Consider the following 14,178-nt stretch of genomic DNA (forward strand, 5'->3'; position numbering starts at 1 on the left):
TGCTGTGCGTCCGAGGAAGACAGATGAATCAGCAAGTCGTGGGGGGAGACAGGAACTCGGGCCCCACCTCCAGCCTGTCAATTCCAAGCCTCTTAGAACCTCTGTTGTATACTGCTGCCATGGCAACTACTGGGGAAAACACCTGGCCAAAGAGGGAACCAGCCAAACACCCCCCTGCGCCCCCACCACTACATCCACCACCATCGTAGCAACAGCAAGGGACAAAGAGGGTATTTCCGGGACAGTCAGTGAGCAATTAGAGAGGAAGGGGCCAGATCGGAGCCAGCCAGCCCAGAACAGTCTGGAAGTGTTTGACCCAGAGTTTAAACCACAGAGGCTGAAAATATAAATTAAAAAAAAAATCAGTATAATTGCTTTTATAAGTGCTAAATACTGAAGGACTGTTTGTAAGTCCCTCTCTCAGTCTTTATTCTGGGGCATGATGACCAATAAGAACTCTGGCCTCCATTCCTGGCCCTTCCCGGGGTGTGTAATTACAGCAGATCCGCAGAGAGCTCCCAAACACCCCGGCCAGCCAGGCAGAGACCAGCTGTGTGCACAGACCTGGAGGACAGCGGTGCCTGCAGACAGCAAGCCCCGTTCCGCTGTTCGCGTCCTGCTCGCTGCCCTGCTCACTCCCCTGTTAACAGAAGTCACAGGAGGCAAAGTGGCTTCCCTGTGTGTGTTTCTCCTCTCCACTCCCTTAAAAAAGAGAGAAAGAGTGGAGTTTTAAATTTCACGTTCTGTGATCTGAGTTCCCATTTCCCACTCACAAACAAATGACATCTGGCCACTCTCAACAATAAACTTGGAAAGATGAGACATTTCCTGTTAGTTCTCCATGTAACCCCTGCTTAAACTTTCAAATTCCTGAAAGAATTGCCTGAAAAATAAATGGATCATTAAAAAGTGAGGAAAAGTGGATTGGGGGGCGGGGAGGGGCGGACCTGTCACAGGAGCCCTTTGACAGTTAATGCTGATTAGCTTTTGCCAGTATTTCAGTATTATTATTATTATTATTATTATTATTATTAGTTTAGCGTGTTTTAGCTCTGAGAGATGGAAACAGATCTGTTATCCTGCACAAGCCCCCTCCTCGTGGAAACAGCAATTGGAAAAACCTTCCCCCGGGCTGCGGGCTCCAACCTCATGACTAATTGCCCGCTTCCTTTAAGTGGAGGTAGGAAATATTATTTTAAACTACTCATCTGTTTCTTAGCACCCTGCTTATCTATCCACTTAATTCCTGAGAAACTGCATATGGCTTCCAAACGGAACAGTTACACAAGGCTTTTCGCCTCTTTAAGATCTGTATTCCCAAACGGGAACTTGCTTCCTCGTCTTCAGCTGACAGCTGGGCATTTCCTCTGGGCGGCCTTGCCCTTGTCCCACGCTCGGCCGTGACTAGGACTGCTTACCCCTCACCAACCGCCCAAAGCCAGCTCCCTTTCCCACACGTCCTCCTTCTCTCGATGACTCCTGCCTCCTCCAGGATCCAGGCTCCAGCCCTGACCATAGAGACAGGACCTCTGGTATCACATCACACGTGCTCCCTCACCCATCACTGCAGCCACCAACCTTCTCTGTGGGATCTCCATCTCCTGTTTGACCAGAGGTACCCGTCTGCCACTTCCTGTCCTCACTCATTCACTCTAATCCAGAATTTTCCCGCTCAAAATCTTTCAATGCATCCTCAACGCTTACACACGGCGTTGTATGGGCTTCACGGATAAACCGGCAGGGCAGCCGCACAGAGCCCCGTGCCCGGGAAGGCCCTGCACCGGGTTCAGTGCTCTGCTACGGAGTCTTGAAACTCTTCATCATTTTGAACAAGGGGCTCTGAGCTGTCCTTTTGCGTTGGGCCTGCTTTTATGCTAAGTCCAGGCTCCTTAGCTTGGCATTGAGAACTGCTGGCTCCTCTCTCTGATGATGAGATCTTGACGACCACCCTCCACTCCAGCCGTGGATGTTGATGGTCTGTCTAACTGGAGCACGCCATGCTCATTTCCGCTTTCAGTTCTTTCATATACCTACTCTCTCCCACGACTATACCTTCTAAGACAGCGGTTCTCAACCTGTGGGTCGCGACCCCTTTGGGGGTCGAACGACCCTTTCACCGGGGTCGCCTAAATACATCCTGCGTATCAGATATTTACATTACGATTCATAACAGTAGCAAAATTACAGTTATGAAGTAGCAACGAAAATAATTTTATGGTTGAGGGTCACCACAACATGAGGAACTGTATTAAAGGGTCACGGCATTAGGAAGGTTGAGAACCACTGTTCTAAGAGGTTCTAAGAGGCTTGGAATTGACAGGCCTTGGGGGCCAGACACTGTTTTATTGTGGGGCTGTCCCGTGCACTGTAGGGTGTCTGTCTTCTCTCCCTCTCTCTCATTTCATTCCTCCTCGTATTCCCATATCCTCTCCCTTGGAGTCTCTCCCTACACTCTTCCTCTGGCAATGATGGTCAGCCTCATCTGGCTCTTAGACGGTTTTTCTTCTGACTTTATCTTTTTTAAAAATATTTTTTTATTGATTTCAGAGAGGAAGGGAGAGGGAGAGAGAAATAAAAACATCAATGATGAGAGAGAATCATTGATTGGCTGCCTCCTGCACGTCCCCACACTGGGGATCGAGCCCACAACCAGGGTATGTGCCCTGACCCAGAATCGATCCAGCCACCTCCTGGTTCATAGGCCAATGCTCAACCACTGAGCCACACGAGCCAGCCACACTGGCCGCGCCTGACTTTATCCTTGGACTCGCTGATTCTTGCCCTTCCAACCAGTAACTTAGGTTTGGGGAGCGTGTCTGAGGGCAGTGCCATCCCTACGATGCCTCGCAGGGTGTGTGGTCAAACCGATTGCCGAGCTCTCTCTCCCCGGTCCCTAGGGAAGGTGTTATAACATCTCTGCTTTATAAACGAGCAACAGACACAACGTGGGTTAGAATTTACTCGAGCCAAGTGCAGAAAACTGGAAATAGTTTGGGAATACCTCTGCACATTAATTTAATAAATATTTATCGAATGATTACTTTATGCCAGGTGCTGTTCCGCTCTAACAGGTAGGCAGGCTGCCGGTAGAGTGGCTGTCACCTTTGCCACATATTTGGTGTCACAAACAGCCCCTGGGATGTTCTGCTGCTGGGCCCACGGACACAGGTTGTCCCCTAGTCAGTGCTGGCCTCGGCTCCTGGGAACCTTCTTCCACTCCCCGGGGAGGCGTCGCCATCACAGCCACATGTGCTCCGGGGTGTTGGTCCCTGACCAAAGCCAGGTCTCAGGTCTCATCTCTCTCCAGCTCCTCAGACACACCTGGGTGTGTGCTGCCAGCTCCCCGCTGGAAGTGGTCTAGAGGAATGATGGCAGAGAAGGGGAGGAACTCGTCCTGACCCTCCTGGCTTCCCCCTCTGTTCTCCACTAACTCAGAACATCTAATTCGTAAGGAAGTTGTCCAACGCAATGGCTTCTGCTCTGAGTTCCCTCCAAAATCCTGTCTTTCCAAGTGTTCATTTCCTGGGGCAACGAATGCCTCTCCGTGGCTGCCTCTTTGGGGTGGAGCAGAGTTATGGGGAGAAGGAAGTCCCAGGGAGCGCACAGGTTACTATGGGAACATTAGGGGACATCTCACATTCTGCCATTTAACAAATATGAAGGGAGCGCCCTTCCTTCCACAGGACACGCACTGTGCTGGGCGCCGCACCAACCACAGACCCAGAACACCGTGTAGCCCTGCTCCGCAGGCCCGCACAGGTCCGCCACTGTCGCAGGCTGGGGGACACTCACAGATCCCTCCTGCGCTGAGAGAACTCATCAGCTTTCCGAACATTGCTGTCCCCTAGGTCAATGACTTCTTAGACCCAGAACAGGAACCATCCAACTTCTCATAAATGCAGACAAGAGAGCAGCCAGCTCCTGGTAGGAACAAAGCACCGTGGGGGCCACACACTTACAACCCACTCACACACATACACAAAACCACACCAACCAACAAAAAAACACACTCACACACATACACAAAACCACACCAACAAAAAAACCCACTCACACACATACAAAAGCCAAACCAACCAACAACAAAAACACGCTCACACACACACAAAAAAACAAACCAACCAACAACAAAAAAATACACTCACACATACAAAAACCACACCAACCAACAACAAAACACACACTCACACACAAATGTATGTCACATAAAAGACCAGGACTTCTTTGACCAGGGACATTCTTTTTCCTTAAAGTCTCCTCCCTTAGAGTGCACGAGGCCGCAAGCGTGGGAACAGCACGTGGGTGCTTTTAGGCCCCTGGTGCCCTTTTTGGCAGGAAAGGGACAGAGGCCGGGGTGCCTGGGGGCCTCTCCCAGGCAGGTGTGCTTCGAGCCCCAGGTGTCCAGGTCTGTGGGCAGCCAGGGAGGTGACAGGTTGTCAGTTCTGAGAGGAAGCAAACGCGGAGCCAGAAGGAGAGGGAGCCAAACTCCGCAGCCCGGGGGTCAGGAAGGAAGCGTGGTGGTGAGTAGAAAGTGTCCACTCCCTTCCTCAGATGGTGAGAGGAAACCATGCCCGGAGAGGTCCTCCCGGGAGGCCAGGAGACGCACCCAGGAGGCGGCTGCTCTCTGAGAAGAGCGGAAAGGAGAATTGCGAAACTCCCCGATGACCCAAGTCCGAGAAGAGGGATGTACTTTCCGAAGGCCACGGAATCGCCTCCGGAAAACACTAATTTTTTATTCAGATTTATTTATGATCGCAAAGGAAAGGCATGTTGATTTCTGGTTCTCTGGTGAAGTGTTTTTGATGCTGGGATTTTTTTTAAATAAAAAGATAATATGTCATTTATGAAGCTGCTCATAGGAAAATAAATATTTGGAGAAGACTGCATGTTTCTCAAGCAGTCCTTCCCGAACCAAAGTCAGCATCCGGCCACGGAGGAAGACGAAGGCAACTTCACACCCATCGGCGTTTGCTGAATGCCCACGGGGTCCCGGGCCTCGGGAGGCACTGAGGGCAAAGGCAGGTGAGCCAGAGCCTGGGTCCCCAAGGAGCCTGCTGCCCTCGGGGGAGGGAGACACAAGCTCAGGCTGAGGGAGAGGGAGGAGGAAGCGATGGCGGGATTCCTGGAATGGTTTAGGAATCTGAGCCTCTCACAATCTCCAAGGGCTCCCACTTTATTCTGAATTAAAGCCAAGTCTCTCAATGGCCTTCAAGGCCCTACACCATCTGGCCTGGACCCTTTGCTCTCAGGCGTCGTCCTCTGCTCTCTGCCCTTCCTCCCTCCACACCAACCACAGCCATCTCACCAGACACAGGTGCTGGGCTCTCTGCCTGGAACCCTCCTCCCAGAGATGCGCTCAGGTGGCTTCCTCCTTCAGGCCTTTCCTCAGTTACCACCTTCTCCACAAGGCTCCCCTCCAGCCCCCAACATACTCCATATTCTTTTCTGCAACAAAACACCTCCCAAAAGTGCTCAGCGGGTGTGGCTCAGTGGTTGAGCATCGACCCATGAACCAGAAGGTCACAGTTCAATTCCCAGTCAGGGCACATGCCCGAGTTGTGGGCTCGAATCCCAGTAGGGGATGTGCAGGAGGCAGCCGACCAGATTCTCTCTCATCATTGATGTTTCTGTCCCTTTCTCCCTCTCCCTTCTTCTCTCTAGAATCCATAAAAACATTTTTTTTTTAAAAATGCCCTCCCAAAAGTATATGGGGAACCCTTAGGGGTTCATGGGCCCCACTTTGAGAATGGCTACATTCTGATTTCAAGGGAGGGTTGTTAATATCCAGCTCCCCAGCCTGTCCTCCACAGATGCTGTCTTATTGGCTCTGAAGAGGACCCTAGAACTCTGCGTTTTAAAAAGCAGCTCAATCATGTGATCCAAGACCACCCTTTGCCAAAAAATGGGAAGCCATTGAAAGATTTCAAATGGCAAGTGACAAGATTAGATCAGGCCTTCAGGGAGATCGTAGGTGCTTACATTAGGAATCAGCTAACTACATACTGTGGGCAAAATCCAGCCCTCCACCTGCTTTGTAAATAAAGTTTTATTGTAACACAGCCACACTCATTCTTTTACGTAATTGTCTACGGCTGCTTTTGTGCTAGAATAACAGGGCTCAGTGGTTTCCTCTGGGCTGGCAAAGCAAAACCTATTTACTCTCTGACCCCTTTTAGAAAAAGTTTGTCCGCGCCTGATCTAAAGAGCTAAAAAGCAGAGAGAGAGAAAAAAAACCTTGATCACTATTTAGAAATAAGACCAGGTGAGTGGATGGGGTGAGATGAGGGTGGGGAGGGAGGCGCTGAGCCCCTAAGGCTGAGCTCTGGGACTCAAACTCAGATACAAGGCGAAGGTGGTATCACCAAATAAGATGCATGCTGCTGGAAGAAGCCCAGAGTTTGTCTGAAGATAGTAACTCTATTTTTGGACCATGTATTCCATATATTCTTCAGGCTTAACATACAGTTTCATTGAGATTTTCTGTAGTAAGTCCTCATCAGGTTGGTATTTTCCTTTCTGAAATAAGACTAATGACTCCGTCAGAGGAACCCCAGGCACTAATATAAAACGCACTACTTCATTTATTCAATGAAAAGGTACAATTATTTCCACTTTACAGATCAGAAAAATGAGGCTTACAGGCTAAATAATGTGCCCAAGGACAGATCTGTCTGACTCTGGAGTTCTTAACATTGCTCTTTGCAAACTTGAACCTCGACTCTGTCTTTGTATGGTTTGCAACAATGGTTTTTTAAAGACCACTCCCAACGACAGGTAGTGGAGGCTTCCCTTGTCCGTGTGTTTTTACCCAGAGCTTGTGTTAGTCTTTGCTTCCTGTTTCTAAGCCAGTTTCTGATCCATAACAAAACATTACACTTAATCCCATCTACAGTAACTGAGTGTTTGTATTACCGGTTGTTGTGGAGCCCGGCCAAGGCTTTTGATGAGCGAAATGAAACAAATTGCATTCACGGGTACTCTGTGCTCGCTGATTGATACCTTGGGCCTGGAGTAGGTGAGCCAGGGTGAATCCATGGTGCCTGCCTGTAGCCGCAGGGAGGGGCCGAGTGCCCCACGCTGGTGATGGTCCCGCTGGCTTTTAGCACAAACTCCACTTTCATCACCTCAAAGTTTGATTTTATTTTATAGTCAAGAGGAAGGAAAATTAAATCCGCCCCCCACCCCAGCTAACTAGCACAGCAAAGCTGCTACCCGTCAAAAAGAAAGAAAACAGTTTATTTACCAGTTTACTTCAAAAAAGACAGTACCATAATCTCTTGCTAACCTGCGATTACTTTCCAATGTTAATCCAAAAGATTAACATTGACAGCGTGGAAGGGCCTGGAGAGCATTATACTAAGCAAAGTAAGCCAGTCAGAGAAGGACAAGTATCACATGATCTCACTCATATGTGGATCTAATGAACAAAATAAACTGATGAACAAAATAGATCCAGAGATATAGAAGCATGGAAGACTCTCAAATCTCAGAGGGAAGGTGTGGGTGGATGGGTGGGTGGGAAGAGATCAACCAAAGAACTTGTATGCATATATGCATAACCCATGGACACAGACAATAGGGTGGTGAAGGCCTGGGGTGGGAAGCAGGAGTGGGCTAGAAGGAGTCAATGGGGGGGACAAAGAAGGATGTATGTGATACTTTCAACAATAAAGGTTTTAAAAAATAAAATAAAAGCAAAAATAATACATTGACATTGGAAAGGAAGGAAAGTATAGCAATGGGGAAAAGAGTAAAATTTTCTAAAAATTCAAAAACACACTAAATGATGGTTCCAGAAGATATCCACTCTCAAATTTGTTACTGTTCACCTATTCCAGCACTCAACTTTTCCCTTATCTCAACCGTCCCTGGCTTCTCACTGAAAGTAAAATAAAATCTGAACTCCATATTGTGACCCTCAGTCCCCCAGTGGTGTGGGCCTCACCTCCATGCTGGCTTCTGGGATCCTCAAGGCAACAGTCCCTTCCACCTGAAGGCCTTTGACCCTCAGACTTCCCCCCTGCTCCCCATCCTCCAGCCTTTGACTTCCATTTGACTCAAAGAGACTGTCCAGGGCCATCCACTCTCTCAGCGTCCTGGGCTCACTCCCTTCCTGGCACTGTGATGACCAGCAGTAGTCGTGTATGCATTTGTTTAGTTGTCTGTCTTTTGTCTTCTCTACTACAATGCAAATTCCATCAAGTTAGAAGCTGTGCTTGCTTTTTCAGTGATAAGTCTTGAATGCATAGGATAACACTGGGCATACAGTAGGCACTCAAAACCCAATAGTTAAATGAACAACTGGGCTTTTCTTCTCCACTTTTAAAAATACATATATGTTTTTATTGATTTCAGAGAGGAAAGGAGAAAGAGAGAAAGATAGAAACATCAATAATTAGAGAGAATCATTGATTGGCTGCCTCCTGCACACCCCACACCGGGGATCAAACCCGCAACCCAGGCATGTGCCCTAACAGGGAATCTAACCATGACCTCCTGGTTTATCGGTCGACACTCAACCACTGAGCCCCGCTGCCTGGGCTTCTTCTCCACTTTTTAAAAAGTGTGTGTAGTCTCTGCAGCTTTTAAAGGTTTTAGAACCAGCCCTTTCCAGCTTGAAATTTTACATCTTTGCATTTATATTTTTCCTTTGTCTCATTTTCACAAGTTTTTGGAAAAGACTATGTGATGCTCCCCAAATTAGTCATAAATTTAAAGTAATTTTAATCAAAATCCCAATATGATTTTTTAGAACACTTGACAAACTGATTGTCAAATTCCCACAGAAGAGTAAATGCTTAAGAATTACCAAGGCAATCTGAATAAGTCCCAAAGGGAAGAGATAAGATTTGCTCCCTGTGAGATCAAGACCTGTTACAAAACTAAGGTCATTGAAACAGCCCCTCTTTGCTCCCAGAGGTCAGGGGTGGGACTAAAAGTGCCAACCCTCTAATCATTTGCTTGGTTCCCCTGGCAACCAGCTGTCATTCTTAGGTTACTCCATGGCTTTCCAAAAGTCACCTTATTAACATAGCAGATATCCTATCCTTATCATTCTCATCATTGAGGAAATCTCAAGGGTTTTAGCAGCTCGGTGCCAGAACCAAAGACAAGGCCAAGCATATATGTCTTATTATAGATCACAATATCACAGCAATGCTCAGAGTTTTTGGAAGAATGTGTTCATCTATCTCATGTGTAATTAAATGATTAAAAACTTATTTTGTCATTTAGGAAAATAAACTGGTTCTCATTGAATTAGGTACAAAAAATTGAGAGTAAGCCATTACAAATGTTTTATAGCATCTGGTATTGCCCTGACATTCACACTCATGATCAGTGGGCTCACCTCAATAAAGAGGGTGTAGGCCAGTTGATGAACTGAGTGAATGTTCTCTGGCTGGTGGTAGAACAGGGAGGCAGAGGGATTCCAAGTGAGAGAAAGATTCAAGATGTTGCTGGTGTGAAGATGGAGGCAGCTACCTGAGAAGGAATGTGAGTGGCCTCTCCAAGCTGAGAGCAGGTGCTGGCAGACCTTGAGCAAGAAAATGGGAATGTCAAAAAAAAAAAAAAAGGTGGGGGGGGAACGTCAGTCTTACAACCACAAGGAGCTGAATGAGCCCAGAAGCAATTCTTTCCATGAGCCTTAAGAGAAGTCCTCCAGATAAGACATCTGGGTTTCAGCCTGGTGGTACCCTGAGCACAGACCTCAGCGGAGCCCACCTGGCCTTCTGATCTATGGAACTATGTGCTAATAAATGGGTGCTATTTGAAAAACACCAAAACCACAAGAACTTGGATCAAATGCCGGGGTCAAGACTATATTTTCCTAGAATGCATCTTCTGCCCATATATTGGGAAGGTGGTACCCACATATCCCTTTCTTCTTCTCTGTTTTATATGTTTGTTTAAGGCTGTGATTCTTAGCTGGTGTGTGTGTCCATGTGCACGCTATACCTTCCCAGGGGACAGTTAAAAATGTTTGCAGGGGGCAAAATTCTGCAGGCATTTAAAATGATCACAACAAGTAGGGGTCTCTCTTGTGATTTACTGTGAGCATTGAAAATGCTAAACACTAAACATCCTACAATGCAGGGACCTTGCTGTCCCATGAACTGCCTGTTGAGAAACACTGGCCTCAGACCAAACTGAACCTCACATCTGTAAAAAGGTTCAAGATCTACTTATTTGGGGGGTGTGGGGAGAGTCTACAAATTTAAAATTGATTGTTGAGAGGTAGGGCAGGGGCTGGGTAGAGGGGGCAGAGAGGGGGCAGTGGAGGACGTCTGTAATACTGTCAACAATAACAAAATTGACTGTTGCGGAATTTCTTCACATTTCCATGTAGGCTGCTCTTCTGTGCGAATAGGATTCACCATCATCTAATGAGACTCACTAGATGATGAGTCTCACCCTTGCACATCGCTTGGAATCAACAGGTAGGAAGAAGGCTTAGTGCCATTGGTAGCCAAATGACAGTCTTGTTGACTTGTGGGTTGGTGCAAACTTCTGAGGAAGGCCAAGGGGCAGGTATAAAACAATGAGCGGCTGCTTCTGGTGTCATAGATTTTCTGCTGGACACATGTCATGGGGAATGGAAACTGGAGTTTGGAGAAGACTCCACAGTAGCCTGAGTGCAGGGCAGTGCGTGTTGGCAGCCGAAACTCGGCCCCACAAGAACTCAGCCCTCACAGGCAGTCTGGCCAGAGAGATTTATGGACCCCAAGGAACGCGTGGGACCAACGCCGCTCAAAGGAGGCCATACATTGTGAGGTTGTGACTGTCAAATAACATGTTGGGGTTTCTCCAGTGGCCCCAAGACTTCAAGATTACATCTTTAACACATCAATAACGTCGCCTCTGGTTAGCAAGGTTCGCTGGGGCGTGACTAATCAGCAGATGAAAGTGTCTTTGTGGGGATTAACTTTAATGAAAAGAAAAGGAATCGTTACTTGGGGAGTTTGAAATCTTCCATAAATCAAAGCGAACACTGACAGAGCAGGTTCATAAGGTAAGAATGAAGCCATTGTGGGGAAAATGAAGGAACAGCTACTTTTTCTATAAATCACAGGTCCAGGCTGCATTGGTTGAGGACTCCATGGGAACAGGACCAGTGAACCTCTTCAGGTGTAGAGGAATGATATTTGGGGAATGCTCAACTCTCCTTAAGGGAAACCAGATGGCCCCTGTCCTTATTAACCCTTTCCCACCAGCTTGCAAACTATCTGGCCATGGGCTTACTGAATCTCTGAGGGTGTGACCTCCACTTCTTCCAAATCTAACTTTCAACGTACATCCTGAACCCATCCATCCCTTACCAAAGGGTCCTGTAACTCGGACTATCCAGGAAACCATGGGAACGGCTCCACATAACCCACCGATCACATAAGAACGATGGCTTGGTGTCCCACGGGGAGCTTAGGCATTCAACTCGTAAGAATGAGCCCGAGATGGACTCCACCCTAAGCAGTGATTGACGTTTACTGCACCAGTTACAGGTAAAACTGGCATCACATCCCTCTGGAGGCAGTCACTGAGAAAGGAACAACATCACTAATGTCGTGATCCTGCCAAGAACGTGTAACCTGAGTCAAGTCACACAGAGACTACCAGGTAAACGCAAGTTGAAGGAAATTCAACTAAACAACTGGCTGGTTCTCTTAAAAAAAAAATCAATTTTGTAAAAGACAAAGAAATTCTGAGGAACCATTCCAGATGAAAGGAGACTGAAGAGATATGACATCTCAGTGCAGTGTGTCATCCCGGACCAGATGCTCATCACAACGAAGGCGTTGCTATACAACAGCCCTGGGACAACGAGTGAGATGTGCATATGACCCATTTTGTTTTAGTGCCAATACTGTATCAATGTTAAATTTCCTAATTATATAGCTGTTATGTAAGAGACTACCCTAGTTCCTAAGGGATACACATGGAAATATTTTGAGGTTAAAGTTCATGATGTCTGCAACTTACTATCACAGGGCTCAGGAAAAAATTACATAACTTACACTTTGGTGGTGAAACTTACACTTTGGTGGTGAAACAGATGCCTTAACAAATATAGTAAATATTATGAATGGCAAGAGTTGAAAGGAAAGAGTAACTAAAGACATGAATGACATCACAAAGGAAAATTGCCACTAGCTCAGATAGTTAGGATTCTCGTGATATTAATCATGCTTTAGATATAAGAAAGATGTGTGTGCGTGGTGGGGAGGGGCACGGAAGGGATATCATCCTTTTTAATCTGAGATTTAAAAAAAAAATTCTGACATGTACTCACATTTCACAGAAGGCTATTTCTTTCAAATAAAAAGTTAGGTGTTGGTTTCAACCGACACTTGCTCCTCTAAGAATTCTTCCAACACAGAAACTCATTTTCCCCTTTGCCTTAGATCAGTGATGGCAAACCTTTTGAGCTCGGCGTGTTTTCCCCTTTGTCTTAGATCAGTGATAGTGAACCTTTTGAGCTCAGCGTGTCAGCATTTTGAAAAATCCTAACTTAACTCTGGTGCCGTGTCACATATAGAAATTTTTTTGATATTTGCAACCATAGTAAAACAAAGACTTATATTTTTGATATTTATTTTATATATTTAAATGCCATTTAACAAAGAAAAATCAACCCAAAAAATGAGTTCGTGTGTCACCTCTGACACGTGTGCCATAGGTTCGCCATCACTGCCTTAGATGTTCTCCATCCAATTCCACTGGCCGCCGTTAATAGTTAAAAGGGAGAGACCTCTTAGGCTGAGTTATTAATGAGTTAACATATGAGACTTACTTCATGCCAGACACTAAGTGCTTTACCTACATCACTCATTTATGTAACTTTATGGTGCAGAGTGAGGAAACTGGGTTACAAAAGATTAAAGAACTTACTCAAGGTTGCAGATCCAGCAACGATAAAGATGGTACTCAAAAAAGCTGACCCGGCTTCAGAGTCAACTGCTCATAACCACTAGGCTGTGGGGCCTCTCGCTGTGACCTTATGGTGACAGGCACGGACCTCGAGACAGAATAGGTTTCAGTCACATTCTCTGTTGTCCACTCAATTCATTGATACATCTTGTGTCCAGTAGGTATGAAGGAAAAATTCAGGTTATTCATAAAACATGATGAGTCGAGAGACATCACACAGGAAATAGAAATTAGCAAATATTTTGAACTGAACCAAACTGGAAAAAAGCCACCGTATCAACATTTTGGCAGCAGCTAAAGCATGCTGAATGGGTCATTTATAGCTTTGAACACTTACATTGAAAAGGAAGAAAGTCTAAAATCAGTAGTTTAATCTTCCATGTCAAAAAGCTAGGAAAAAAGACTGATTCAAACCCAAAGTACGAGGTGGGAAATAATAAAGATCGGAGTGGAAATTAACAAATAGGACAGAGAGAAATAATAGAAGAGTCCAAGGAAACCAAAAGTTGGTTTTTCAGAAAGCCCCATGAAGCTGATAAACCTTTAGTGGAACTGACCAAGAAGAGAAAAGAGAGAGAAGGCACAAAATACCCAAAACAGAAATAAAAATGGTGTCATACCTAGAGACCCCACAGAAATTAAATCTTTTAAGGGAATATTCTGAACAACTTTATGCAAACAAATTAGAGATTTAGGTAAAGTGACCAAATTTCTAGAATAGCACAAATTACTAAAACAGACTCAAGAGGAATTGAGGCGCTCTCCCTCCCGGGAGCACGCCCATGCCTTTCCCTTCCCCTCCCCCCCAACCCCACGTTATCATTAGCGTCAAGCTCCCCCTCTTCTCCCTCCCCTGCCCCTCCTCTCCTCTGCCTGCCCCCATCCCAGGCACTCCCAAGCTCCAAGGGCCCTTCCTTTACCTGGATAGCTTGTTTGCTAAGCCCATTTCTTGTAGGAATGACTTCTTCTACCTCTGTAATTTACCCAATAAATGGTCTCTTATAAAAACAAAAGAGAGAAATTGAGAAAATATTAATGGTCTTATTAGTAAACTTCATCAAACATTTGAAAAGAAATAATGTTGATCCTACAGAAAATTCTTCATAAAATATAGGAAGAGGAAACAATTACTAATTAATTCATTGAGGGCAATATTAACTTGATACCAAAACCAGATAAAGACATCACACACACACACATACACACACACTAAAAAAATTAAATAAAATAAAAAACAGCTACAGACCAATATCT

General features: G+C 45.9%; 1 long non-coding RNA gene across 1 annotated transcript; it reads right to left on the reverse strand.

Annotated features, from left to right (window-relative positions):
- Nucleotides 1-261: 261 nt before the first annotated feature.
- On the reverse strand, nucleotides 262-13,895 carry LOC106726130. The gene is made up of 3 exons (XR_001362149.1): nucleotides 13,845-13,895; nucleotides 12,886-13,012; nucleotides 262-702 (listed from the first exon to the last, which is right to left on the reverse strand). It is a non-coding gene; the product is annotated as an uncharacterized LOC106726130 (long non-coding RNA).
- Nucleotides 13,896-14,178: the final 283 nt, after the last annotated feature.

This window comes from Myotis brandtii, unplaced genomic scaffold (genome assembly GCF_000412655.1).
Source record: "Myotis brandtii unplaced genomic scaffold, ASM41265v1 scaffold23, whole genome shotgun sequence".
Taxonomy (NCBI): domain Eukaryota; kingdom Metazoa; phylum Chordata; class Mammalia; order Chiroptera; family Vespertilionidae; genus Myotis; species Myotis brandtii.